General features: G+C 40.7%; 2 long non-coding RNA genes across 2 annotated transcripts in view; one reads left to right on the top strand and one right to left on the bottom strand.

Moving 5' to 3' along the window:
• The first annotated feature begins 5,970 nt into the window (after positions 1–5,970).
• LOC139356839 (uncharacterized) lies at positions 5,971–25,105 on the top strand. Its single transcript, XR_011609291.1, has 3 exons — positions 5,971–6,497; positions 15,396–15,552; positions 17,183–25,105. It is a non-coding gene; the product is annotated as an uncharacterized lncRNA (long non-coding RNA).
• The window catches only part of LOC139356840 (uncharacterized), a 72,119-nt gene continuing 71,643 nt past the window's right edge, over positions 24,955–25,430 (bottom strand). The window contains exon 4 of the long non-coding RNA XR_011609292.1: positions 24,955–25,013. This is a non-coding gene — a long non-coding RNA (uncharacterized lncRNA). The remainder of the gene's footprint in view (positions 25,014–25,430) is intronic.

Raw genomic sequence — 25,430 nt, 5'->3', positions numbered from 1 at the left:
ACTTCCCGTATGTATACGTAACAGCATATGGTCTATGTGGGGAATTGGTTCTAGGACCACCCACATACACCAAAATCTGTGCATAGGAAAGTACCACAGTTAGCACTGTTGAACCCACATATACAAAAAGTGGGCCCTCCATCTACTGCATGATTCACATCTTTAGAATATTGTATTTTTGATCTGCACATGGTTAAAAAAATTCATGTAAAAGTGGACCATGCAGTTCTAACCCATGTTGTTCAAGGATCAACAGTATATACAAATACAAATATACAAATAAATTTATGTATTATGAAAGTTATGTATTTATTTGGAGGAAGCAAATTATTTGCAGTTACCCCTGAGATAATGGTAATTTTGCATACAGGAATATCTTGGAGATATTACGGGTTTGATTCCAGACCATTGCAGTAAAGCGAGTCATAGGAGTTTTTTGGATGCCAGGTACATAAAATGTTATGTTTAAAGTAAACTGTAGTCTATTAAGTGTACAGTAGCATTATGCCCAGATAATGTATATACCTTAATTTAAAAATATTGCTAAAGAATGCTAACAATTATCTGAGCCTACAGCAAGTCAATCTTTTTGCTGTTGAAGGATGTTGCCTTGAACAGTAGTGGTTGCTGAAGGTTGAGGTGGCTGTGGCAATTCCTTAAAATAAGGCAACAATGAAGTTTACCGCATCAATTGACTCATGAAAGATTTCTCTGTAGTGTGTGATGCTGTTTGATAGCATTTTACTCACAATTGAGCATCTTTCAGAATTGAAGTCAGTTCTCTCAATCCACTGCTTTATCAGCTACATTTATATAATTTTCTAAATTATTGGTTGTCACTTTGTGTTCATAGCATCTTTACCAAGAGTAGATTCTATCTCATGAAACCACTTTTTTGGCTCATCCATAAGAAGCAACTCCTCATGCATTCAAGTTTATCATGAGATTGCAGCGATTCAGTTACATCTTCAGGCTCCACGTCTAACTTCATTCTCTTACTATTTATACCATATCTACAGTTACTTCCTCCACTGAAATCTTGAGCCCCTCAAAGTCATCCATGAGAGTTGGAATCAACTTCCAAACTCCCATTAATGTTGATATTTTGACCTCCTCCTATGAATCATGAATGTCCTTAAGGCCATCTAGAATAGTGAATACTTTCCGGGAAGTTTTAGATTTACCTATTTCCAACAGAGGAATCACTATTGATGGCAGCAATACTCCTAGAACTGTATTTTTTAACTAATAAGACTTGAAAGTTGAAATTATGCATTGATCCATGGCTTCAGAATGGATGTTATCTTAGCAGGCATGAAAACAGCATGAATCTAGTACATCTCCATCAGAACACGTGGGTGACCAGGTGCATTGTTCATGAGCAAGTACACTTTGAAGGAATCTTTTTTTCTGAGCAGTAGGTTTCAACAGTTGGCTTAAAATATTCACAAAACCATGTTATAAACAGGTGTGCTATCACCCAGGCTTTTTGTTCCATTTATATATACAGCACAGACGGTAGATACAGCATTATTCTTAAGGGTCATAGGATTTTTAGAATGGTATTGAGGATCAGCTTCAATGTAAAATCACGGCTGCTTTAACCTTCTAACAAAAGGGTCAGCCTGTCCTTTGAAGATTTGAAACCAGACATTGATTTCTTTCTAGCTATGAAAATACTAAATGGCATCTTCCAGTGGAAGGGCATCTTCTAATGGAAGGCTGTTTGGTCAACACTGAAAATCTGTTGAGTGTAGCCACCTTCATCAATCATCTTAGCTAGATCTGGATAACACGCTGCAGCTTGTACAACAGCACTTGCTGCTTCACCTTGCACTTTTATGTTATGGAGATGGCTTCATTCCTTAAACCTCATGAACCAACATCTGCTAGCTACCTGCTTTTCTCCTGCAGCTTCTCCATCTCTCCTAGCCTTCACAGAATTGAAGAGAGTTAGGGCCTTGCTCTGGATTAGGCATTGGCTTAAGGTAGTGTGTGGCCTGTTTGATCTTCTTTCCAGACCACTCTTCATCTCAGAAAGAAGGCTGTTTGACTTTCTTATTATTTGTGTGTTCACTTATGTAGCACTTTGAGTTTCCTTCTACAACTTTTTCTTTGTATTTACAACTTCGCTGACCATTTGGCACAAGAGGCCTAGCTTTCAGCCTATTTTGGCTTTTGACATGCCTTCCTCACTAAGCTTAATCATTTCTAGCTTTTGATTTACAGTGAGTGATGTGTGACTATATTCCTTTCACTTGAGTTCTTAGAGGCCATTGTAAGCTTATTAATTGACCTAATGTCAATATTGTTTTGTCTCGGGGAATAGGGAGGCCCAAGAAGAGGAAGGAGATGAGGGAGCACCTGGTTGGTGGAGAAGTCAGAACACACATTTATAGATTAAGTTTTCTGTCTCTATGAGCATAGTTCACAGCCCCCCCCCAAATAATTACAACAGTAACATGAAGGATCACAGATTCACAGATCATCATAACATATAATAATAATGAAAAAGTTTGAAACATTGTGAGAATTACTAAATTGTGACACAAAGACATGAAGTCAGTCCATGTTGTTGGACAAGTGGTGCCAATAGACTTGCTTGATGCAAGGTTGCCACAAACCTTCAATTTGTAATAAACAGTATCTGTGAAGCACAATAAAGCAAAGCTCAATAAAACACGGTATGCCTGTATTATATTTGGCTATCGTCACAACTTTACAGCTGACATAAATCACTCTTCTACCTGATTAGATTCCAATAGTGAAGCGTTATGTCATAAATGTGGACACTTACCTGATAAAAATCATTTTTGGTGGAACATTTACATCTATTTCCACCATAAAAATAATTCATGTAAAACTCTGACAAGAGGTTGATCTTTCAGGCCAACTATACAAGAAGCTGCTTTCCTCTGTGAGGACTGTTGGATTTGCATACTCCAGAGTATGCCCCTATAGAACACACATAAGTTGGAGAAAAAAAAAAAAAAACCAATTTATTTTAAAAACTTTAATGGTTTATTAATTTATTCTAATAGCTTTAAAACAAATTAATGGCTTATTAATTTTCTTTACATCTTGTCCTAGTTTTACTCTCATCCTTCCGGTTTTCCCGCTACTAACTTTATTTTTTGTCACCCCTTTACATTTACATATCCACAAAGGTTCTAACCCCACTTCTAGTTCTCTCCCAGGTATCACATCTCTATTCAAGGTTTCAGCTACAACCTCCATGCAGACGAACCTCAAATACAATCTTCAACCCCAATCCTCAGTTGTGAGTTCTAGTCACATCTCAAATTCTTCATGTTATAGGCCAGACTCCTGGACTTCGTCCCTCAAGTTTCTGATTTTATCATTATTAAAATGTTACAGCTTTTCAGTTTCTCCTTTTCATCTCTATTCAGACACCAAAGCTTGAGTTTGATACTACTAGCCCAAGTGTCCTTTCAGTTTATTCAGTACTGTCACCAGATTACTTGTTCAGATTCTTGCTAGTTATTAACCTTTTTGAAATCTTTTAGTGACTCCATGCTGACCACAGAATAAAGCATACTTCAAACCAAACACTATAGCCTGGTCACAACCTAATATTTCCAGCCATCGTTCCTACAAGTTATTATGGGCTTTTCACCTCAATCGTAGCTTATTCTCAAGTCCTACCTTTATCAGCATGAACAACTCATTCCTCAAAAAACTTCTGCTAAAATACTTCCAAAATCAATTTCTCTGTATGAATGTAAATCATATTGGAGTCCTTGTTTTGTTTCAATGACTCCAAGCCGAGGATAAGGAGATAATTCAGTTCTCACTATTACAACTACTCCCTGTGTTCCTCGTAGTAGGAAATATTACTCAAGAAAATATAATATGTTCAGCTCCAATATGTAAGGAACTTAGAAGTTGCCATTCCCATCCTTACATCAAGAAAAACTGAACAAACTGAAAATCAATGACTTTTGGGCCCACCAGAGAACCAAGGACTCAGGGCAAACAGCCACCCATCTGGAGAGAGATGCACCTCCAGAGAGATTCAAGAGCATCTGATACTTGCAGATACATCCAGCAGAAGCTCCTGGATGCCCTAAGCTGATAGGAACACTTACCTAGTAATTTTCATGAATTGCTAGACCCTGAGTATGGTCTAATGTGAGAGTGAGAAACTCCTGGTGGTTGCTGTCATGCAGGGGGCGGGCGTGCACATACACTTTCCAGAAATACCAGTAGGTTCTCACAAGGAGGTTCCGAGGATTCAAGAAAAATCTCCCAATGGCCCTGGTAGGAGGAGGGTAAAGAATAGTCATTGTTAAATCCTGCCAGCCCCTTCTCCCTAACAAAGGCCTTGTCTCCAATAGAAAGGACTTCTCCCCAGAGGGCAATGCTGAAAACTAGCTAGGAGAATGCCTAGCTAGGAGAAGGGAACTCGGCTCAACTCCAGCCCACTTTCCTGTCTCACCTAAGGGACAAAAAATCCATAGTCAGCAGGGGAGAAGGCAGCAAGGAAGTTGATTGAGAATGCCACAGCCAGGGAAAAGGGGGAGCAATGGGAAAAACTATCCCCCTGGAGGAGAAATTGAAACACTCGTGAAGGTCATCTCCCAAGATACAAGCCCATTAAAAGACCAAGACACAGATGATTTTAGAATCCTTCCTCTCTTCACACCATACACTACACCAATAAGTCTCCAATATAATAAAAGTGAATTTCAGCCAAAAGAAGCTGCAAGATACAGATTTTCTCTAAGGAAAAATACAAAAGGAAGTCCCAAAGCCAAAAACAAGGACACTGAAAGCATTTGAAATCTCTGGTATCTATGGCTATAAGAAAGATTAAATTGCATTTTAACTCCAAGCAAGATTAATATAACGCTTCACACTAAAGACTTGTCTTGGTACCTACTACCTTATGCAGTATATCTGGTTTTCAACAACAATAACAACAGAAATTGTAAGATATATCAAAAACAAGAAAAAGCAGAGTCTGAAGAGATAAAACAGTCTTCAGGTTCAGGCTCAGATATGACACACACTGGTACTATCAGGCAGGCAATTTAAAATGCTATGGTAACCAGAACACAGGTTCAGTCACTTGCCACGTGCAGAATCCAATCAATTAACAAAAGCAAGGTCTGGCATAAAGAAAGTGACTTTTTATTCCAAAACTTGCTTAGGGGAAGAAGTACAGGCTCTTGTCTTTAAGAGTACTGCTTTGCTTTTGGAGCAGAAAGCAAGTGCTTTCAAAGAGGGCCTGGCATGCTGGCATGAATGGCATCCAGAGGAGAAGATGAGCAGGTGTGTATCAACTGCAGTGGCTTATTTACCCCTGGGCAGTTTAGCAGGTGACTGCTGGCCCCTTCATGGGCAGATCTAGGTTGTAAGAGCATTTGAACATTCTCCGGGTGAGAGAGAGTTTTGCAGCAGCACACTTTGGATTGTAGCTGGACTGTTTTTCCAGACAGCCTCCTGGTGGCGAGTTCTGCTCTGGAGCTTCTAAGCACATGGTGAAATGAACGGGCCCTGTAGGGATTATCTGGTGAAGTCGGTGTCAAGACTATAATTCCATTTTTAAAGAGCTAACTAGAGAAGTGGGGAAATGGAAGAAAGAGAAGAGAGTGAGAAAATAAATTATCTCTTAGAAAAATGGGAGTATAGCCAGGCGTGGTGGCTCATGCCTGTAATCCCAGCACTTTGGGAGGCCGAGGTGGGCAGATCACGAGGTCGGGAATTTGAGACCAGCCTCACCAACACAGTGAAACCCCGTCTCTACTAAAAACACAGAAATTAACCGGGCGTGGTGGTGGGCGCTTGTAATCCCAGCTACCCAGGAGGCTGAGGCGGGAGAATCACTTGAACCTGGGAGGCAGAGGTTGCAGTGAGCCGAGATCGTGCCATTGTGCTCCAGCCTGGGCGACAGAGCTAGGCTCCATCTCAAAAAAAAAAAAAAAAAAAAAAAAAGGTGGGGGGGGAGATGGGAGTATTGGGTTACGATTCTCCACTGCCAAGTTCCATTTCAATTCTATGGGATTTAGGTGCCGTATTCATTCTGGCTGCTTCCTGCTGAAAGGGGCAAAGTCATTGTGCATCAGAATGGAACTGATCTATTTGGAACTGAAAATATTCATGAGTACCCGAATTTATAGATGATATTGGTTGGAACATTATAGTATGAAGTCTGGAAAGTCTACGGAAAATCCTGTCTTGCATTTCCCTACACAGGGTGCAACAGTAGTAAAATCCAAAGCAGAGAATATGACTAGTCTTGCAGCCAGGGCTAAACTGATAAGTAGCTTCCATCACCAGGACAATCCTGACCTGAAACTGAATGCTAACTATTGATCTAGCAGTATGTGGGGTTAGAAATAGCTTTGATTTGTTGGTTTGTGTCTTGCAGGCTATCAAGACATTTCCTGAATTATCTCGGATCTACATGTAGCATTTAGTCTTAATTGTCATGCAGGCTCCCCACTGCCAATTATAACCAGATATGATAACAGGTTGGTTAAATATATGTTTAACGGATTATAGGAAGAACTGTGAATATTCACGAAGGTGGTCATAAATCCTATCTAGTTTCTGAGAATGAATCATTTTAGTTACCTAGCTGTGTCTCATCTAGGAGGTGGCACTGCAGATGGGCTAGTCCTCTGTATGTGATGAAGGCAAACAGATTTTCAATAAGAGCCATTTCTATAGAAACAGAAGAAAAACAAAGGTTAATGTTGGGCACAATTTATCCAGATGTTAGACTCAAAGCATCTTTAATTACAGAGGAGGGCGGTAGCAGCCTGACACATTTTTCTCTCCTGTATTATGAGGAATAAGGTAGTAGTGATTTCATCAAATCCAAATCAGAAAAATGCAGGAAGGCCAGGCACAGTCTTACACCTGTAATTCCAGCAATTTGGGAGGCTGAGGCGGGTGGGTCACTTGAGTTCAGGAGTTCAAGACCAGCCTGGCTAACATGGTGAAACTCCATCTCTACTACAAATACAAAAGTTAGCTAGGTGTGTTGGTGCTCGCTTGTTGTTCCAGCTACTCGGGAGGTTGAGGTAGGAGAATTGCTTGAACCCGGGAGGTGGAGTTTGCAGTGAGCCAAGATCATGCCACTGCACTTCAGCCTGGGTAACAAAGTGAAAGTTTGTCTTAAAAAAAAAAAAAAAAAAGAAAAGAAAAAAATGCAAAAAGAATTTGAAAGCATTTGTTTAGGGACTTGTAACCCAGAAAGAATTCAGGATTTAGTCCAAATTGCAGAAAATAATAAAAACTCAAAAACAAAGGACAAAACTAGAATCAAACAACAGGTATACTATAGTTTTTTCTGAAATATAATTTTTTATCTCTCCAGTTCCTGTTATTTCTAAAGACAAATCATAATAGGACAAATTTATTTGCAAAATAAGTTTTAATCTTATTATGTTTGTCCTGATTATTTGCAAAAAGTGCAGCAAGAATAATTATTTGTCCAATTGGCTCCTTTTAAAATTGGCTTTGCTGAAATTTTTACTTATAAGAAATCTTAAATTGACCTTTTAAAACCTTGAGCACAGCCACAGACTTATCTGTAGTTGTAAATACCTGTATGAATTAGGTGAATTCCTCTTCTTGAGGTCTCAAGATAATTTGGAGCTCTTGGGCCTATCAGAAAGTGACATTCTTTACTTACTACAGGTCAGGAAATTCTATACAGGGATTTCATGAACAAGGTATGAGGCCAGTTTTTTCCAAGACAGCTTTTCAAACAAAACCCAATAAAGACAGTGTGAGGCCAACTGAATCTGTCTCTTTTCTTTCCCTTCTGTTTTCTGTCATTTATTCAAAAGGCAAACAAATTATTTTTTATTATTTTTTAATATTACACAAAAATCTGTTCAAAAGAGAAAGCGAAATTTCACCTTTGCATTAGTGTACTATTAATGTTAAACCCAATTCTCTATAAGTCAACTCTGATTCCTTAAAGCAGTCTATTTATACCTGGAAGTATGCCATTTCAGTCAAAGCCTTGGTAAAATAACCAATGTCTTCAATGGTGTCCTTTCACAGAAGAAAACAGATTCTTCTTGAACGTATGCAGATAACTATACTGCCATAAATTAAGTTTACTTACAAATAGTTTTCAAATTCTGGAGAAATCAGGTAAAAAGAAAGAAAAATTCTCCAAATTTTGCTCACAGGAATATACTTTACTCAACTATTAAAAGCTGTAACTAGCTCAAAAGGAAAAAGGTTTTTCGGACTCTGAAAAATCAAAGAATTAGCAGTGTTTCAAACAAAGTGTCATAAAGATTGTTTCAGTCTTCCTTTAGTTCAGTCCATGTAATTTACTCCTGTTCTGTTTGATATTCATAAATGCATTAGCTTTTTATGGGAGTTTTGGAAGTTTTTTTCTTTATTCTAAGTCAAAATCTCCAGTTATCAGAAACCTGTCTTCAAGAGCACCTGTCAGAGTCCTATAGCTGGTTATAAAACCACCTTTGAAAAGAATCGGAGTAAAATAACAATTATGGATGACAAAAGTCTCAGAATAGCCACAAAGACACAATCAATGAGGAAATCTGGCTATGTGGCACATAGTGATTTAGGATAATAATCGTAATTATTACTGACAACATATGCTAAGACATATCAGAATTATAGGAATCATACAATTTTGGAACACATGCTCAGAACGTATTTACATAAATATAACTCAAAGAAATGTAAACATCATTTTATATTTGACAATGTTTCCTGTATGGTTTTTATATGCCAAATAAGCCAGATATGTCTCTTTTAGACTTTAGGGGACCTAATATCTGAAAAGTTTAACCAGGTTAAAAAAAAAAAGAACTTAATTTAGAATTTCACTTTGGAAAGTTTGTCAGATATCAAAGGTTTAAACACTTGGTATTACAAAATAAAATCTCAGGTCACTATAAGTAAAAGGGAAAAATTTTTACTTGTTGATGGAGGATAGACAGCTTTTCAAACAAAACCCAATAAAGACAGTGTGAGGCCAACTGAATCTGTCTCTTTTCTTTCCCTTCTGTTTTCTGTCATTTATTCAAAAGGCAAACAAATTATTTTTTATTATTTTTTAATATTACACAAAAATCTGTTCAAAAGAGAAAGCGAAATTTCACCTTTGCATTAGTGTACTATTAATGTTAAACCCAATTCTCAATAAAACCTTATAAACAAATCTATCCAATCTTAATTAATATGACCACAAGGTAAAATTTCCATAAATTTTTTATAATCCTTTACAATGTTGTGTTAAAGAGCAGATCAGCTTTCTAAGAAAACCTTGTTATTCAGACACATGGGGCCAGATTCTCATCCTGCATCAGTGTGCTTTTAATGTTTGATTTGTGGAAAAACTAAATAATCCCTTTCAAATTTTAGCCAGCTTTCTCACACCCATGGAACTTCTTTTACAAGATTAATCTCTCACAAATCTTTCACAATTTGTTTAAACTTTCAGTTTTGTTCTATTGTTCTTTTAGCTTAGGCCAATCCTTAAAAAACCTCTGAATTAGACAAAATTACATTCCCTTTAACAAAAACCATATCATAGTTATATGCCTTCTTATAACCTTTTACCAAAATCACATTCTACTTTCCTTATATATCTTGTATGTGAAACTGTTTCTCCAGTAGTCTCAATTACATATTACAATGTTAACTCTCAGCAACTTTTATTTTTGGTGAAAAACCTGGTAAGTAAGTAATTTTAACCATATATTGGATTGTAAAGCCCAGGACAAGGACAGAGCTGCAGACAACTGTCTGACTCTTCCAGCCTAGGTAGGGAACCTGGCTAACTCTGTATGTCCCTAGACCTTACCTAGAATCTAATAGCTATAAAACAGGCAAGTCAAATAATTATTATAACTCATAAAAGTATTTTATGACCTTAAAGCATCTAGCACCAGGTGGGCACTCACAGTACCTGGTTTAACTTTGTATCACTGAAAGAGGAACTGAAGAGGTAGAAAAAACACTCTTGAATCACTGATGCCACCCCTTGCCCCCTGCCCCAAACCACCGTGGCAGCAGCAGTGTGGGGCAAAGAGTGTCTCTGAGTCCTGGGGGAGGGAGAGCATTCCAATTGTAAGGCATTGAACTCAGTGCTGCCCTGTTATAGCAGAAAGAAAAAAATCAGACCGAATTCAGCTGATGCCTGTCCATGGAAGGAGCATTTAAACCAGCCCTAGCCAGAGGGAAATCACTAATCCCAACTGTCAGATCTTGAGTTCCTGCAAGCCTTGCCACCACAAGCTAAAGTATTCTGAGGCTCTAAATAAACTTGAAAGGCAGTCAAGGTCACAAGGACTGCAACACCTAGTAGCATCCTAGTGCTGGACTGGGTCTAGAGACAGTGGACTGGATGGACACATGACCTACTAGACACCAGCTGGGGCGGCTAAAGGAGTTTTGCCATCTCCCCTCCCCAACCCCAGGTTGCACAGCTCCTGGCTCCAAAAGAGTCCCCTTCCTTATAAAAGAGAGAGAAAAAAAACAGACTCATCTTTTCTTCCCTCAGTTGCAGAACAGTTTCCGACGTTTCCATTCTAGTTAGACCACATGAGCCCTATCTCAGCACCAGCACTTTAGTAACAGCATATTTAAAGCAGACAGGAAAGAAGAGAGAAGGAAAGACAGCCGTCACTGGAGCCAGGCCTATGCTCCTGTGTAGTCTACACTGGGCATAGGAGCCAGGTTTCACAAGGAGGGTGAGAGAAAGAAAGGAGGAGAAGGAAAGAAAAACGTAAAGTGACCAGATGGGAACTTGGGAAGTTTCCAACCATGACACAGTGTGGGGGTACTAGGCCCACCATTCTCATTTATCTTCTGTCAGGGAGAGTCTCAGCACCCTAGGTGGGCAGCTCTCCAATATAGTCAGGAGGGTGAAATGGGAGGTAGAGAGTAAAGAAAGGCAACAGGGCCCACACAGAAAGTCATTCATTCACACATGCAGACAGTGTGCTTCAAATGAGTCCCCAGTCAAGGGTCTGGGTGAGGTCCTGAATCCCCGGCCCCAGTTCCAAATGGCTCCACAGGAAGCTAACTCTGAGCCAAGTTCCTATGGAACTTCATATTCAAATAAATACAAATGCATAAAATGCTCAAATGCTATCACTAGCAGCCAAGTCTTAAATACAGCAGGGCCTTGGGCCAGGCGTGGTGGCTCACGCCTGTAATCCTAGCACTTTGGGAGGCCAAGGCAGGTAGATCACCTGAGGTCAGGAGTTCAAGACCAGCCTGATCAACATGGTGAAACCCTGTCTCTTCTAAAATACAAAAATTAGTGGGGCATTATGGTGGATGCCTGTAATCCCAGCTACTTTGGAGGCTGAGATGAGAGAATTGCTCAAACCCAGGAGACGGTGATTGCAGTGGGCCGAGATCAGACCACTGACCTCCTGCCTGTGCAGCTGAGCAAGACTCCATCTCAAAAAAAAAAAAAAAAAAAAATACACACACACACACACACACACACATATATGGCAGGGCCCCAGTGACACTCCAAAAGAGCCAAGTCTTAAATAGGACAAGGCCCCAGTGATACCTCAAAAGAGCCACCCAGTTCGGGTGCACTCCAACTACTCACTCAATTTCAAAGTTTGTCAGTGTCTTAAGAGGCCATTTTGCTTGTACCAGTGAAATACCAAAGGCAGCAGATGTCATGCCATGAGGCAAAAGGGAGCTTCCCCCAAAACAAATTCATTTTTGGCAGCTTCTGGGAAGTTTCCTAATGTTCCCATGATGGGGTCTGCTAGCCATGAGCAGCTAGCACTCACAGGTGACCCCACACCTCACCCAGTAGTGAAACTGGGCTGGCAAACTTAGCTCACCCAGGGCATGCAGCACTTCCCCATATGAGCCACAAAAATTGTAACCAAAACACAGGTTCAGTCACTCCCCACTCCACATTTTGTAACCAAAACACAAGTCCAGTCACTCCAATTAATAGGAGCAACGTATAAAGAAAGTGACATTTTGTTCCAAATCTTGCTTAGGGGAAGAAGAGCAGGATCTTGTCTTTATGGGTACCTCTTCACCTTTGGAGCAGAAAGTGGGGTGCTTTTAAAGGGGGGCTAGCATGCTGGCATGAATGACATGCAGAGGAGGCAATGAGCAGGTGGGGTGTCTGCATACTAGCTTTGGTGCCTTATCTACTGGGTGGTCAAGCTGGTGACTGCTGGTCCCTTTGTGGACAAGACTAGGTTGTAAAAGCAGCAGAAAATTCTCCAGGTGGGAGAGAGTTTCACAGCGGAAATACTTTGGGTAGTAGATGGACTGTTGTTTCTTTAGGCAGCCTCCTGGTAGAAGAGTTTCACTCTGGAGCTTCTAATAACATAGCTAAATAAACTTGCCCTTGAGGAGTGTCTGGTGAAGAGCAGGTAAAGGCTATAACTGCATTTCTAAAGACCTAAGTAGGAAGTGAGGAAAAGAAGGAAAGAGAGAAGAAGAAAGAACTCTCTCTTAGAAAAGTGAGGGTACTCAGTTACAGTATGATTAATAAAGGGATTGAAAAAAGTACACAAATGCAAAATCAGATAGATAATGTCAATACAGATAGAAACTATAAGAAAGAATCAAAAGGAAATGCTAGAAATCAAAGAAACAGTAGCAGAAATGAGGAATGCCTTTTGGTGGTTTATCAATAGACTTGAGATCGCTAAGGAAAGAATAGGTAAACTTGAATATTGGTCAATTATTATTTTTTTTTTCTGAGATGGAGTCTCCCTCTGTCACCCAGACTGGAATGCAGTGGTGCCATCTCGGCTCACTGCAACCTCCACCTCCCAGATTCAAGTGATTCTCATGCCTCAGCCTCCCAAGTAGCCGGGATTACAGGCACGCACCACCATGCCTGGCTAATTTTTGTATTTTTAGTAGAGACAGGGTTTCACCATCTTGGTCAGGCTGGTCTCGAACTCCTGACCTTGTGATCCACCCACCTCTGCCTCCCAAAGTGCTGGGATTACAGGTGTGAGCCACCGGCCTGGCCAGAATATTGGTCAATTTTTAAAGCTCCCAAACTGAAAAAGAGAAGGAAAACAAATTTTAAAAAACAATAGAATATGCAAGAACTGTGGGCCAGTATCAAAAGGTATAACTGAATATCAGAAGGATAACAAATAGAACAGGACAGAAGAACTATTTGAAATAATACACGGCCAAGAACTCCCAAAACTAATGACAAACACCAAAGCCAACCTTTCTGTGGTTAAGCTTCCTGGCTCTAATTGAAGATAATAACAGTATCATCAAACTACAGATCCAGGAAGCTCAGAGAAGGCCAAAACAAATGATTAAAAATAAAATTATACAACCAGGCATTTCATATTCAAACTGCAGCAAATCAAAGACAAAGAAAATCTTGAAGGAAGCCAGAAGGGGGAAAAACAAAAAACAAAAAACAAAACAAACAAACAAAAAAGCAGAAGTAAGGATACAGATTACAGCAGATTTGGCTTCAGAAACCATGCAAGCAAGAAGAGTGAAGTGAAATCTTTGAAATGCTGAAACAAACCCTGTCAACCTATATTTCTATATCCAGCAACATTTTTCTTCAGTGGTGAAAAATAAAGGTTTTTTTAGAGAAAACTGAGGGATTTCATTGCCAGCAGACCTGCCCTGCAAAAATATTAAAGATATTCATCAGAGATAAGAAAAATGATATAGGTCAAAAACTTGTATCTATACAAAGAAAAGCATTAGAAAAAGAATAAGTGAAATTAAAATAATATTGTTAATTGATCTAAAAGATAGCCATTTAAAGTAATAATAGTAACAATGTACAGGGTGACTATAGCATATGGACAAGTAAAATGATTGACACCAATATTACAAGGAATGGGAGGAATGAATCGGGAGCATGTTCTTATAAAGTTATATAATGTTATTTGAAGATGGACTTATTTTAAAATGTATATTGTAAACCCTAGGGATATTAAAAAATTTTTAATAAAAAGTATATGATACACCAAGTAAACCTATAAAATCAAATCATACAAAATGCTTAATTAACCCCAGAGAAGTCAGAAAAACAGCAGGAGAAAGAAATAAAGAACAAATGCAATGAATAAAAAACAGTTACAAAGATGGTAAATTTTAATGCAACTATATCAATAATCACTTTAAATATGAATGTTCTAAACACCAGAGACTGTCAGGTTGGATTAAAAAAAAAAAAACTAGACTTAACTGTGTACTGGCTACCACAAACCTACTTTAAATATACTCAGAAAAGTTAAAAACAAAGTGATAGGAAAAGAAATACCATGCTAAATCGATCAAACAACAATATCACATGCTCTATCAGTTATCAATTACTATATAACAAATTGCTTCAAAACATATTTGCTTGAAAAAACAATTATTTTTTCATAATTCTGTGGATCAGCAATTTGGGCTAAGGTAAGTAGAGTTGTTTTCGTGGTCTCACTCTGTGGCTGCGGTCAGCTGATAGTGGGAATTGACGAACAGTCCAAGTGAGTTTCCCTCACATATATCTACTGGTGTCTGGGCTGTTCTCTTCTTGCAGTCTGTCAACTTTAAGGAAACTAGTTTAAGTGTCTTAACTAGGCAGTCTCTGAGCCGCTGGAAGGTGAGATTGGATGCTGCAACACTTTTTGATAACTTCCCCAGAAGCCACACAATGTTACTTCAGCCTCAATTTTACTGGTCAAAGTGAGTCAAGTTTCTGACCATCCAGCTCAGATCAAGGGGTCAGAAGATGGAGTCTACTTTCTAATGGAAGGAGTATAATTTTTAATGCATTATATATGTTGATATGTCTGGGTTTGGAAATTTGAGAAGCTGAAAAGAGAAAGATCTTTTTGAGGGTTTTTATTATAATGATTCTGCATTTTGCAATTTGGACAAGTTTAGCCAACCTTTCTGTGGCTAAGCTTCCTTGCTCTAATTGAAGATAATAACAGTATCACCTCATAGGAATGTGAAGATTAAATGAGATAATATACCTAGCATGTTCAGAGGAGTACCTGGCTCATGTGGGGCCTCTAAATGTTTCTTATTATTGGCAATAAATTAACTTAGTTTCTAGCTTCGACATTGTCACGAACTAGCTAAGGGATGCTTTTCAAGCCATATTTAACACCCCCAAGCCAGTTGATTTGGTTATAATCTGAGGGGCTTATAATAGACAATCTTTATTGTCCCTTCTAATTGTCCCTTCTAATTCTACAGTTGCAAATGTACTAATGTTTTACTTAGAAGAAATATTTCACATGGAAGAAACATATCATATTTATCATTAACATGAGCATTTAAGGCTCCGGGGATGATTGGCTACAAATTATAGTGCAGAAATCTTAAATTTCTTAGTACATCAGTGAACTTAGAAAGGAAACACTCTTTATTATTTATTTATTTATTTGTAGAGATGAGGTCTCACTACATTACCAGGCTGATCTTGAACTCCTGAGCCATCCATCCGCCTTCGCCTCCCAAAAAGCTGGCAGCACAGGCATGAGCCACTGCACCCTGCCAATACTCTGCATTAAACCATGATTCTTTGAAGGAGAAGAGTTATCAAAAGTAAGTAATTTTATTTGTGAAGATTGTTTACCTTTTTTCAATTTAACAATGAAGCATTTAGCATGTCAAAGATATGATTATTTTTCCTGAAATTATTAGGTTGGTGCAAATGTAATTGTGGTTAATGGCAAAAACCACAATTACTTTTGCACCAACCTACTAAAAAGCCAAATAAGGCACAAGTTCCCCACCTTGGCAAACAAACACAGGGGAATGGGATGATATAAGTCTGGCAAGGTGAATAAACAGAGGCCAGATCCTACTCGTTTTTGTGAGTTACAGTAAGACATTTTTGCTTTATCCTGAAAATAAGGGTAGAGAGAGACCCTTGAAGGGCTTGAAGCAGAAAAAACATTTCAAATGGAGGCGAAATTTGAGCTGGATCTTAAAGACTTGAAAATTTCATTGGTGTCAAAGGACAATATAAAAAAAATGGAGTTAACACTTATGTTCAGATAATGGAAGCGGCCATTATCTGTATAGGCCCGAAAGGATCTAGAAGGTAACGGTGAGAAATGAGACCAGAAACACAGGCCCAAATTGGAGATGACCTTCAAAATAAAATGCTTGATTCCCGTGTTGACTTTAAAATGCTCAATTTCCTTCTAATCCAATCTACTCCGCTACCACTTCACTTGTCTACATTATACTTTCCGTTCCCTTTGTAAAACCTCTCAGTGACTCCATGCTGCCAGCAGAATAAAGTGAACAGTTCCCAGTCCAAGCGTTATAGTTCTCTTTTGTATCCTTCCTGCCACTCTGCCCTGATTATGAAACCAGCAGACGGCCAGGCATTAGGCCTCCTCTCCTTCCCCCAAACCCTGCCCATTCTTGTCTTAAAGCCCCCTCTTCCTTCACAGCCTTAAGTATATATCAAAGTGTTTATTGGCTTAACGCTTTTCTTTAAGTTACAGAAGATCAAAAAGCCTGTTTATTTTGTTGGCATCATCTTGCGTCAGTGTGGTGGATGCTGTGGTGGGCCATAGAGATCACCCTTGAGCCTGGAGGTCTTATCCCCCACCCAGCTGCTGGGAGTGTTGTCAGTAGACAAGCCTCAGCTGTCAGGCCTCTTCAGAGCTGCCTCACCTAAGGTTACTCCCTTTCTGGGAGTAGCCCACATCCAATGACTGGATGGAGTCAGAGGATAAAAGCCCTGCTTCATTACCCCAAGAATGGACAACACTGAGAGTCCAGGCTAGCTTCATAGCTCTCTGTGAGGTCAACTGAGGCTGTATAGGAACCATTTCCTCTCTCTCTCCCCACAATCCTCCTCCTTCATTTTCTGTCTACAAGTGTGATCCCAAGAGCCTGCCTTCACAAATGTCATGGATATTAATCTCCCTCTCCAAGTCTGCTTCTCAACCCAGGACACCAGGAAGTATTTTTGAATGAGCAAGTGAAAGAATGTACAAAACATCCTATACATTTTGGGATGGGTACTGGCTAAAGTAATTAATGTGATCTGAATTGCCAAGCTAAGCATGTTAATGATTTTCTAATTGTTTAAAGGGCCATGTGTGAAGTCTTAATAATCTGTTTGTACTCTCCTGTATTTGGTCTTTGGTTCTTTGCTGTATACTGACACAAATTACTTTTTCCAAGTTTAAAAGCATTTTTTTTTTTTTTTTAGGAATGTGTCACCTTTGATAACCCGGTGCTTTTATCTGCCTGAACTGGTTGGGAAAGTTCTACTAAATATAGTACTAAAGAAAGTTGGTTTGTCCACATTTCATTGATGATATTCTCAATGTAGAACATTTTCATGCTTTGTTATTTAATCAAAATTTAAAGTGGATGCAATATTATTTATGTGCTGATGAAAATACTGGATATATTTTTTAAATTTCAGTGGTTGACATTTTGGCCACTGGGTGTCATCACAGATCTAGGCTTTAAAATGTGCAGTTGTCACTTGCTGATTGAAATTAACTAATAGAGTCTGATGAGGCTTCATGGCACATCTTCATCCTTTGACCTTCATATATCGAATGTTAATCTCCACTATGGGAAATTCTTTATAAAGTACAATTTGGATACTTTTTAGTCTTTCTTTACCACAAATCACATGGATAGAAGGGAAGTTTCTTCTAACAATGTCTGGAGTGAGCCTTGAGTGGGGAAGCGTGGTGGGAAGGCTGAGGTAGGAAGAGGACATGTAAATGATTAAACTACTGCCTTACTAGAGGACCAGCGCCAACCAAAAAGAAAGATGTATTCGCAGCCTGGCAGGGTGGCTCAAGCCTGTAATCCCAGCGCTTTGAGAGGCCAAGGCAGGTGGATCACTTAAGGCCAGGAGTATGAGACCAGCCTGGCCAACATGACGAAACCCCATCTCTACTAAAAATACAAAAACAATTAGCCAGGCGTGGTGGCGCACACCTCTAGTCTCATCTACTTGGGAGTCTGAGGCACAAGAATCACTTGAATCCGGGAGGCAGAGGTTGCAGTAAGCCGAGATCGTCCCACTACACTCCAGTCTGGGTAGCAGAGCAAGACTCTGTCTCAAAACACACACACACACACACACACACACACACACACATACATACACATACACACACAGACACACACACATGTATTCCCTAAGCTACCCAGATCTATCACCTGGTTACCTCAGGCCATTACCATGACCTCTATCTTAATTTCTATATTCTCTATCTAAATTCTAATGTTTTATAAGAAGTTCTCCTTTACAAGGAGAAATTATCAAAAAGAAAAGGCTAAAATACATTGAGTGAAATCCACCAACCTCTCTGCCAGATGTGTTTATCATATAGGTAGTAGCTACAGGCTAGTTTTATAATTTATGACTGATTTTTGCTTACCTTTATGTTTGAAAGAGGATGGGTAAAATTTCTTATTACACTCAGAATGGATTAAGAGGTACTGAAAGGTAAGAATCAATAACATATTGTGACTGGTTTGATCTGGAAAGTGGAGGAAAAGCAAAGAATTAAGTGACACTAAGTATTCATGCCTACAGGATCAGGAAGCTGAGGAGCAGATAAAAAGACAGGAGTGTGTTTATTCATTCTTCAAATTATGCATTAATTCATTCATTCTTCCATGCAACACACATTTATTGAACAATTTCTGTGGAAAATACACTGCATCAGTCCCTGAAGAGGCTGGTTATGAGCTCTCTGTATGTTTACAATAAAATGAGGGAAAAAAGGTTTACACAATGTGAAACAGCTAAATGATAATAGAAGAGAACATATGATTAGGTTAAAAACAAAGAATTGACTAATGCAGACATGAAGTACTAGGCGAATACAAAAATAGGATCAATGTGGGTTGCAGTATTGGAACTGAGTTTTTCTAGAAGACTTAGAATTTAACTTGGTCCATGAGCTCATTCACAACCAACATTTGTTAAACATCTATTATGAGTGCTGTACTTGGCTAGGTGTGCTGAAGGATGCAAAAATGAACAGCACATGGACTCTAATTGGCAAGAACTTTACAAACTGGAATGGCAGGTAGATATTTACTTAATAACACAAGGCTCAAATGATAAAATATGAAAAGTAAAATATAAGTGAAGAGTCTATAGAGAGTCAATGAGGAAGAAATGAAAAATAACAGGGGCAAGGAGTGGGGACTATCAGAGCAGGTTGTCATGGAACTGGTGTTGATCAACTATGGGATGAAATGCCTGTGAGTCACCAACAAATGCTTGGGTGGGGGAAAGCGCTGGTCAATAAACCTTAGAAGAATCATTCACATTTATCAGTTACTTATTGACAACAAAGGGGCAAGGTAGAGCAGAGAAAGGAAGAGAAGAATGAAAAATATACATGACAGAGAGAATCAGTAGGGAAATACTGGAAGGTAGCTTGGATGAGGAAATGCATATTGAGTTGCTCTTAGGAAATGAGAAAGCAAAGTCAGAGTTTGTGGGGAGAGATCAGGGAGAAATCCCTTCTGAAAGGGGAAAAACCCCAAGGGGCATGGACATCAGGCAGTCAGTCTGCAGCAGTCTCCAGGACTGCCAGGATAGACTTAACCCACCTGGCTGGCTTGACTGGCAATTTCTTCCACTCCTTGGGCAATGATCTAGGAGATGAACAAAGGATGAGTACTAAGATTTGAAAGTACTTACCCAAGTCTATTTGTACATTCTCCAACCTTGCTCTGCCCTCCAAAAGCAGAGCCCCTCCCCTTCCCAATGGGTGTAAGTCAAAGTTAGGGAAGATGGCATTCTCATTAAAATCTAGATACCCAGTGATTAGGTACCTGATTGTGCCTGATATCTACAAGTAAAGGAAAAAAAGGTGACCCCTTAGGATATTTTAGCTGTATTTGGCCTCTTTAATGAAAGAACCAACCATTTACAATTTATATCATTGTATTTGTGTGCACTAAGACACAACTCCTGGGTGGTGTTTATTATTGAAGTATTGAACTCATGGGTACAGAATAAACTTTGACAAAATAATTCTTCCAAAGTTTCATTTTAGAAAGATTAACCAGGAAAATGATTTTAAAACTGGTTATTAAAATTTTTTATGAAAAAGAAAAAGCTAAGGATAATTCTCAACATCATATGCTATTGAGTATCATTAAACTGTCTCAGTGGAAGCAAGCCAAGTAATGACCAGCATCTACATCTATGACTTGTAGGATCAATCCGTCTTAATTTATATCCCAAGCTATGTCAGCCACTATCAAAAGTCCAAGATTCCCAGGTCATTCATCATCATACAGATGCTCATTACCATAATGTTCTATAAATCTTGTAATCTGATGCAACTTCCCACTGGAATCCAGCAAAAACTGCAGCAGTCAGAATGATTCTTATATACAACCAAGTACCTGGTATCTAATAGACACTTCAAAGAGCATGGCGAAAACAGAAGTCTTTATCCACTTGCTTCCTATCCACCCACTAAAATCATTCTGCTATCGAGCCTTCTGATATGGTTTGGCTCTATGTCCCCATCCAAATCTCATCTTGAATTGTAATCCACACGTGTCAGAAGAGGGGCCTGGTGGGAGGTGATTGGATCATTGGGGCAAATATTTCCCTTGCTGTTATTGTGTTAGTGAGTTCTCATGAGATCTGATGATTTAAAAGTGTGGCGCTTCCCTGTTCACTCTCTCTCTCCTGCTCCACTACGGTAAGACATGCCTTGCTTCCCCTTCTGCCATGATTGTAAGTTTCCTGAGGCTTCCCCAGTCATGTGGAACTGTGAGTCAATTAAACCTCTTTTCTATATAAGTTACCCAGTCTCAGGTAGTTCTTCATAGCAGTGTGAAAATGGACTAATACACCTTCACACCTAAATAAGTGCCATCCTCAGATATTCAGTTGATGAGCCAAAAATCTAGTCTTCATCCTCTATTTCTTTCCGTCTCTTACATCGATTATAGGTTAACCAGTTCAATACTCATATTATATCCTGAAAGTGTCCATTTCTCACCATCTTCACTGCTCTAATAATAGTCCAAGATGCCTCTTCTCTCACCTACACCATTGCAATAGCCTTTTATCCCTACACCGCTGCCCTTGACCCCTTAGGTCCATCTTTCATCTAGCAGTTGAGTAATCTTTCAAAAGTGTCTGTTAGAATGTCTCACTGCCTTGTGGAAAAGCCTCCACCTAGGACAAAATCCAAACTCTTTGCCATGCTTCCAAACTCGTCCAGCCCCATTTATCATCCACGTTGGAATTCCTATGTCACCTTAAGGTCTTCGGCCAAACACACCAGCTAAGGCAGTCACTGTCTACTGCATTAACCTTATTTTATCTTCTTTATAGCACATATTGGTACCTAGCATATCTCATGTTTACTTTTTAAAATTATTTTTAGTTTTTGAGAAAGAGTCTAACTCTGTCACCCAGGCTGTAGTACAGTGGCATGATCTCAGCTTACTGAAACCTCTGCCTCCTGGGTTCAGGTTAAGAACCCTTGTTGGAAAATTACTGTGGTCATTTGGAGGACATATGGCACTCTGGCCATTGAGTTACGGGAGTTCTTATATTACTTCTTTCTCATCTCTCCATGTGGGTGTTCCTTAACTGCAATGTAGATTGAGTATAGTCAATAGACTTCTTTTCTGGACGTTTTCACAGGGCTGAAACTTTATGCAGGTTTTTATTTGTGGCTAACTTCTTGTCTTTGGTTTTACAGGGGAGTATGTTACCTAGATATTTTTGGTGTTGAGGCTTTGGGGTGTGATCCGGTAGGTGGCGCTTAGGCACAGTGGTCAGTTGGTAGGCTCTGGCTCAGTTGTGTGGCTCCCCTATATTTCCTCACAGTTGCAGCCATGCTGCTCTGTACTCTCAATGCTATGAAAGCATGGGCCCCTCTTCCACTTGAGCGCTGGCTGTAAATTGTGGTTTGGCACTCCTGGGCTGTCCACCAGAGCTCTGGGGTGAACTCAGCGTTTATGTTTCCTCCCCAATTTAGAGGCAGCAGAGGAAGGAACCTTAGCAGTGGTTGTAGCTGATGGTCTTTTGTTTGTATCCTAGGGGCTCCACCCCAGAGAAATACAAGTCAGCAATTGCTGAGTGCAATCAGCCTAGGATGGGTCTGTGCTGTGGGCCCCAGCCAGGAGTTCCCTTTCCTGCACTCCATCTTTCTTGTAGGTGGAGCCTCCAGGGGCAACCAAAAGCCTCTCCGCCACTCCCTCTGCCTTTGTTAGTCTGAAGGTGGCAGGGGTAATACCACTGCAGAAGCAGTGGCAGAGAGGCTTTTGGTTGCCCTGGGGGTTCCATCTCTGGAAACAGAGCTGCTCTTACTGGGAGTGTTCAGCCAGTGGGGAGGGGCGGCTGCAGTGCTGGCATGAGCTTGGGGCTCTGCTTGTTTGGCAGCAGGGGGTGAAGGGTTCACTGGGAGGAGAGACTGGTTTCCTCTCCATATGACTGTGGCATGCTGTAGACTCAGATGTAGCCCTCAGGCTCTTTGCTTCTTCTTCAGACAGAGGGCAGCAGGGATAGAACCAGTGACAAAGGGGCTGTAACATGTCTCTACAAGCCTCTCCTCAGGTCATTACTAGTGAGCATGTTCAGCCATGGGTGGAGTGGCTATTCTGCAGTCATGAGCCAGGGGCCCTGCCTGGTGAAGACTGTGGGGTGGGTGTTCCCCTGGAAGAGGGGCTGGGCTCCTCTCTATAGGGTGGCTGTGGTGTGCTGGAAGTGCCAGCATAATGACTAAGCCCCTTGTTCCTTCTCAAGCACGAGGGCTGTTGGAACTGTGCCACGGCAGCCGCAGTGGAGGAGGGTTTGTGGGTTGACTCTGGGATTTCCTCCTAGGAGAAGTGCTGAGCTGGCTCTGATTGAAGTGATCAGGCGGAGGCAGGGTGGTTGTGCTGGAGGTTGGATAGCCCTGCCCAGTGAGAAGTGAGGATCGCAACCTGTATGGGGAACAATCTGACCACTTTTCCGTGGGGTTGGTGTTCTGTGCTGGGGGTCTGGACCAGCTCCTGGTCCTCGCAGACTCTCCAGAGCCTGGAGACACCAAGGGCAAAGGCTGCAAGACAGCCATGATGGCAACCTGCCCCTACCATGGGGAGACCTGCCCCAGGGAGTTACAGAGCTGCTATTGGCTCTATAGCCGCAGCAAAGGGTAGTTGGAGACCCAAGCCAAGAGGACCTGCCCAGTGAGGAGATACGAGATTGGGGACCCACATGCCAGTCTGGCCACTTTTCCACAGGGCTGCCGCGGTATGCTGGTGGTCCACTCCAGTCCCCAGTTGCCTTGAATTTTCCAGTATCTAAAGGTATCAATGGTGAAGGCTGAAAAACGGCAAAAATGGTGGTCCACCTTTCCCTCTGGGAGCTCCATCCCAGGGAGGTCGGACCTGTTAAAGACCTGAACACACCTGCAGGAAGTGGTTGGAGACCCCAGTCGGGAGATCCCACCCAGTGAGGAGGTATAGGATCAGGGACCTGTGTAAAAAAGCAGTCTGGCTGCTTTTTCTCAGGATAGCTGTGCTTTTCTGGGGGTCCACTACAGCCCCTGGTCACCTTGGACTCTCTAATGCCTGAAGGCAACAATGGCTAAGGCTCCTAATGAGTGAAGATGGTGGCCTGCCCCTCCCTCCAGAAGCTGCATCTCAGGGAGGGGTTGAAACTGCTGTCAGCCAGAAAACACCAGTGTGGGTGACAGGAGGTCCTGGTCAGGAGATTCTACCCAGTGAAGAGAAAAGGGATTTGGGATCCACATGAAAAGCAGTCGGCTGCCGCTTTGTAGAGCTGCTATGCTGGACTGGGGGTCCGCTCCAGCCTCCAGTCACTTCAGACTCCCTAGAGTCCAAAGGCAACATCTGCTAAGGCTGTAAAACAGCAAAGATGTGCCGCCCCCCCGCCCCCCCCCCCACCCGGAGCTCCATCTCAGGAAGGTGTAACTGTTGTTGGTGGTGACTGGCTGGATTCCCAAGCCAGCGGGTCTTACCCTGTGAGGTGCCATGGAGGCAGGGCCTGCAGTCCGTTGCTGCTCACTCCCCTGGATTCAGCCCCTTTCCTACGGGTATGTACAAGGGTCTAACCTCTCACTTTGCCAGAGTTGCAGCTACTTTTTGCCAGGAAGCTGAATATCTAAGGCTCCCAGGGCTCCACGTGTGCCTGAATGGCTACTTGGCAGAAACATTATGTAGCTCTGCATGTCAAACTGAAGGTTCTGGTAGAGTGGGTCCATGAAGAGATCTCCTGACCTGAGGGTTGCAAAGATCTGTGGTAGAACAGTGGTTCTCTGCAGTCACTTCCTCATTCAGTCAACACTTCCCTAGGCAAGGGAGGCGCCCCTGGTTCCATGTCACTGCCGGGTGGGCAGTTGCTTTTCTCCATTCTCCATGAGTCAAATTGTTTCCTTGATGAATCCCAATGTGTGTACCTGGATGCTTCTGTTAAAGGTGCTGTATTTACTCACGCCTTCTATTTCTCTTAGATTGGCACAACCTAGCTGCCTCTAGTCAGCCATCTTGGCTAACCCCCTCACCACTACTTTTTTCCTTACTAATAATTCTCTACTATCACAAAATATGATAACAGTCTATCACACATGACACTTTTGACACATTTATAAAGTGTCTGTTTTGCACTGAAAAAAAAATCTGCTTTCTATAATGGTGAAAAATATCTATGTTTTCCCCAAGCACTGCATTGCATAAAATAAAAATTGGTTTCATTTCCCATTTGTACTAAGAGTGATCTTCAAAATATCTTACCACTTCACTGTGTTTCATCTTCTCTGTGAATACTTCGTCAAATACTCTTCTGCTCTGAAGTAGTTTATCCAATCAACCACCACTCCTGGATAGATTGGAAATGTATCAGACGAGAACCAATTTATATGTATTGTATTCACAAAAGAAATCTGCCAGTTTTAAAATAAAATGTGAACATTTTGTATCTCTTGGTGCCAAGATGATAGGGGATTATTCTTTATTGACTTACCTGTTGTTTCTAATTTCTTCTGTAACGGTTGTATATTATGCAGTTTAAAAAGTTATTTCTGGAAAATAAAGGCAGATTAAAAATACACGAATGTCATAGGTTTTACTCTAGCAGGCAAAGTTTATCACCTAAACTTAATAAAATCATAAAGTGGGCAATATGGACATGATGATGTTTCGTTTATTTCCCGACTTGCACATCTCCACAGCAGAAGCTGTGCTGATGACTGGAGGGTGGCGATAATTAGTCTAATTTTAAAGACATTTATTTTACAAAGTTGATATTAAAAACATAAGTGCCAAGTTATATAAACACAAACAAAATTTAGTTGTGTGATATCCTCACCTTCAATATAAGGTGTTGGGCGATTGAGATAAGATAAACACTTCACATAGTCCATCAGCCTCTCTTGATCGTACAAACCACCTCTCTCAGCCTTGGCCACAGGGTCAACCACACACGACTGCCTTTTTTT

This window comes from Macaca nemestrina, chromosome 10 (assembly GCF_043159975.1).
Source record: "Macaca nemestrina isolate mMacNem1 chromosome 10, mMacNem.hap1, whole genome shotgun sequence".
NCBI classification, from domain to species: Eukaryota; Metazoa; Chordata; class Mammalia; order Primates; family Cercopithecidae; genus Macaca; species Macaca nemestrina.
Note: the sequence above shows the minus strand (reverse complement) of the source record. Positions and strands in the feature narration are given on the sequence as shown.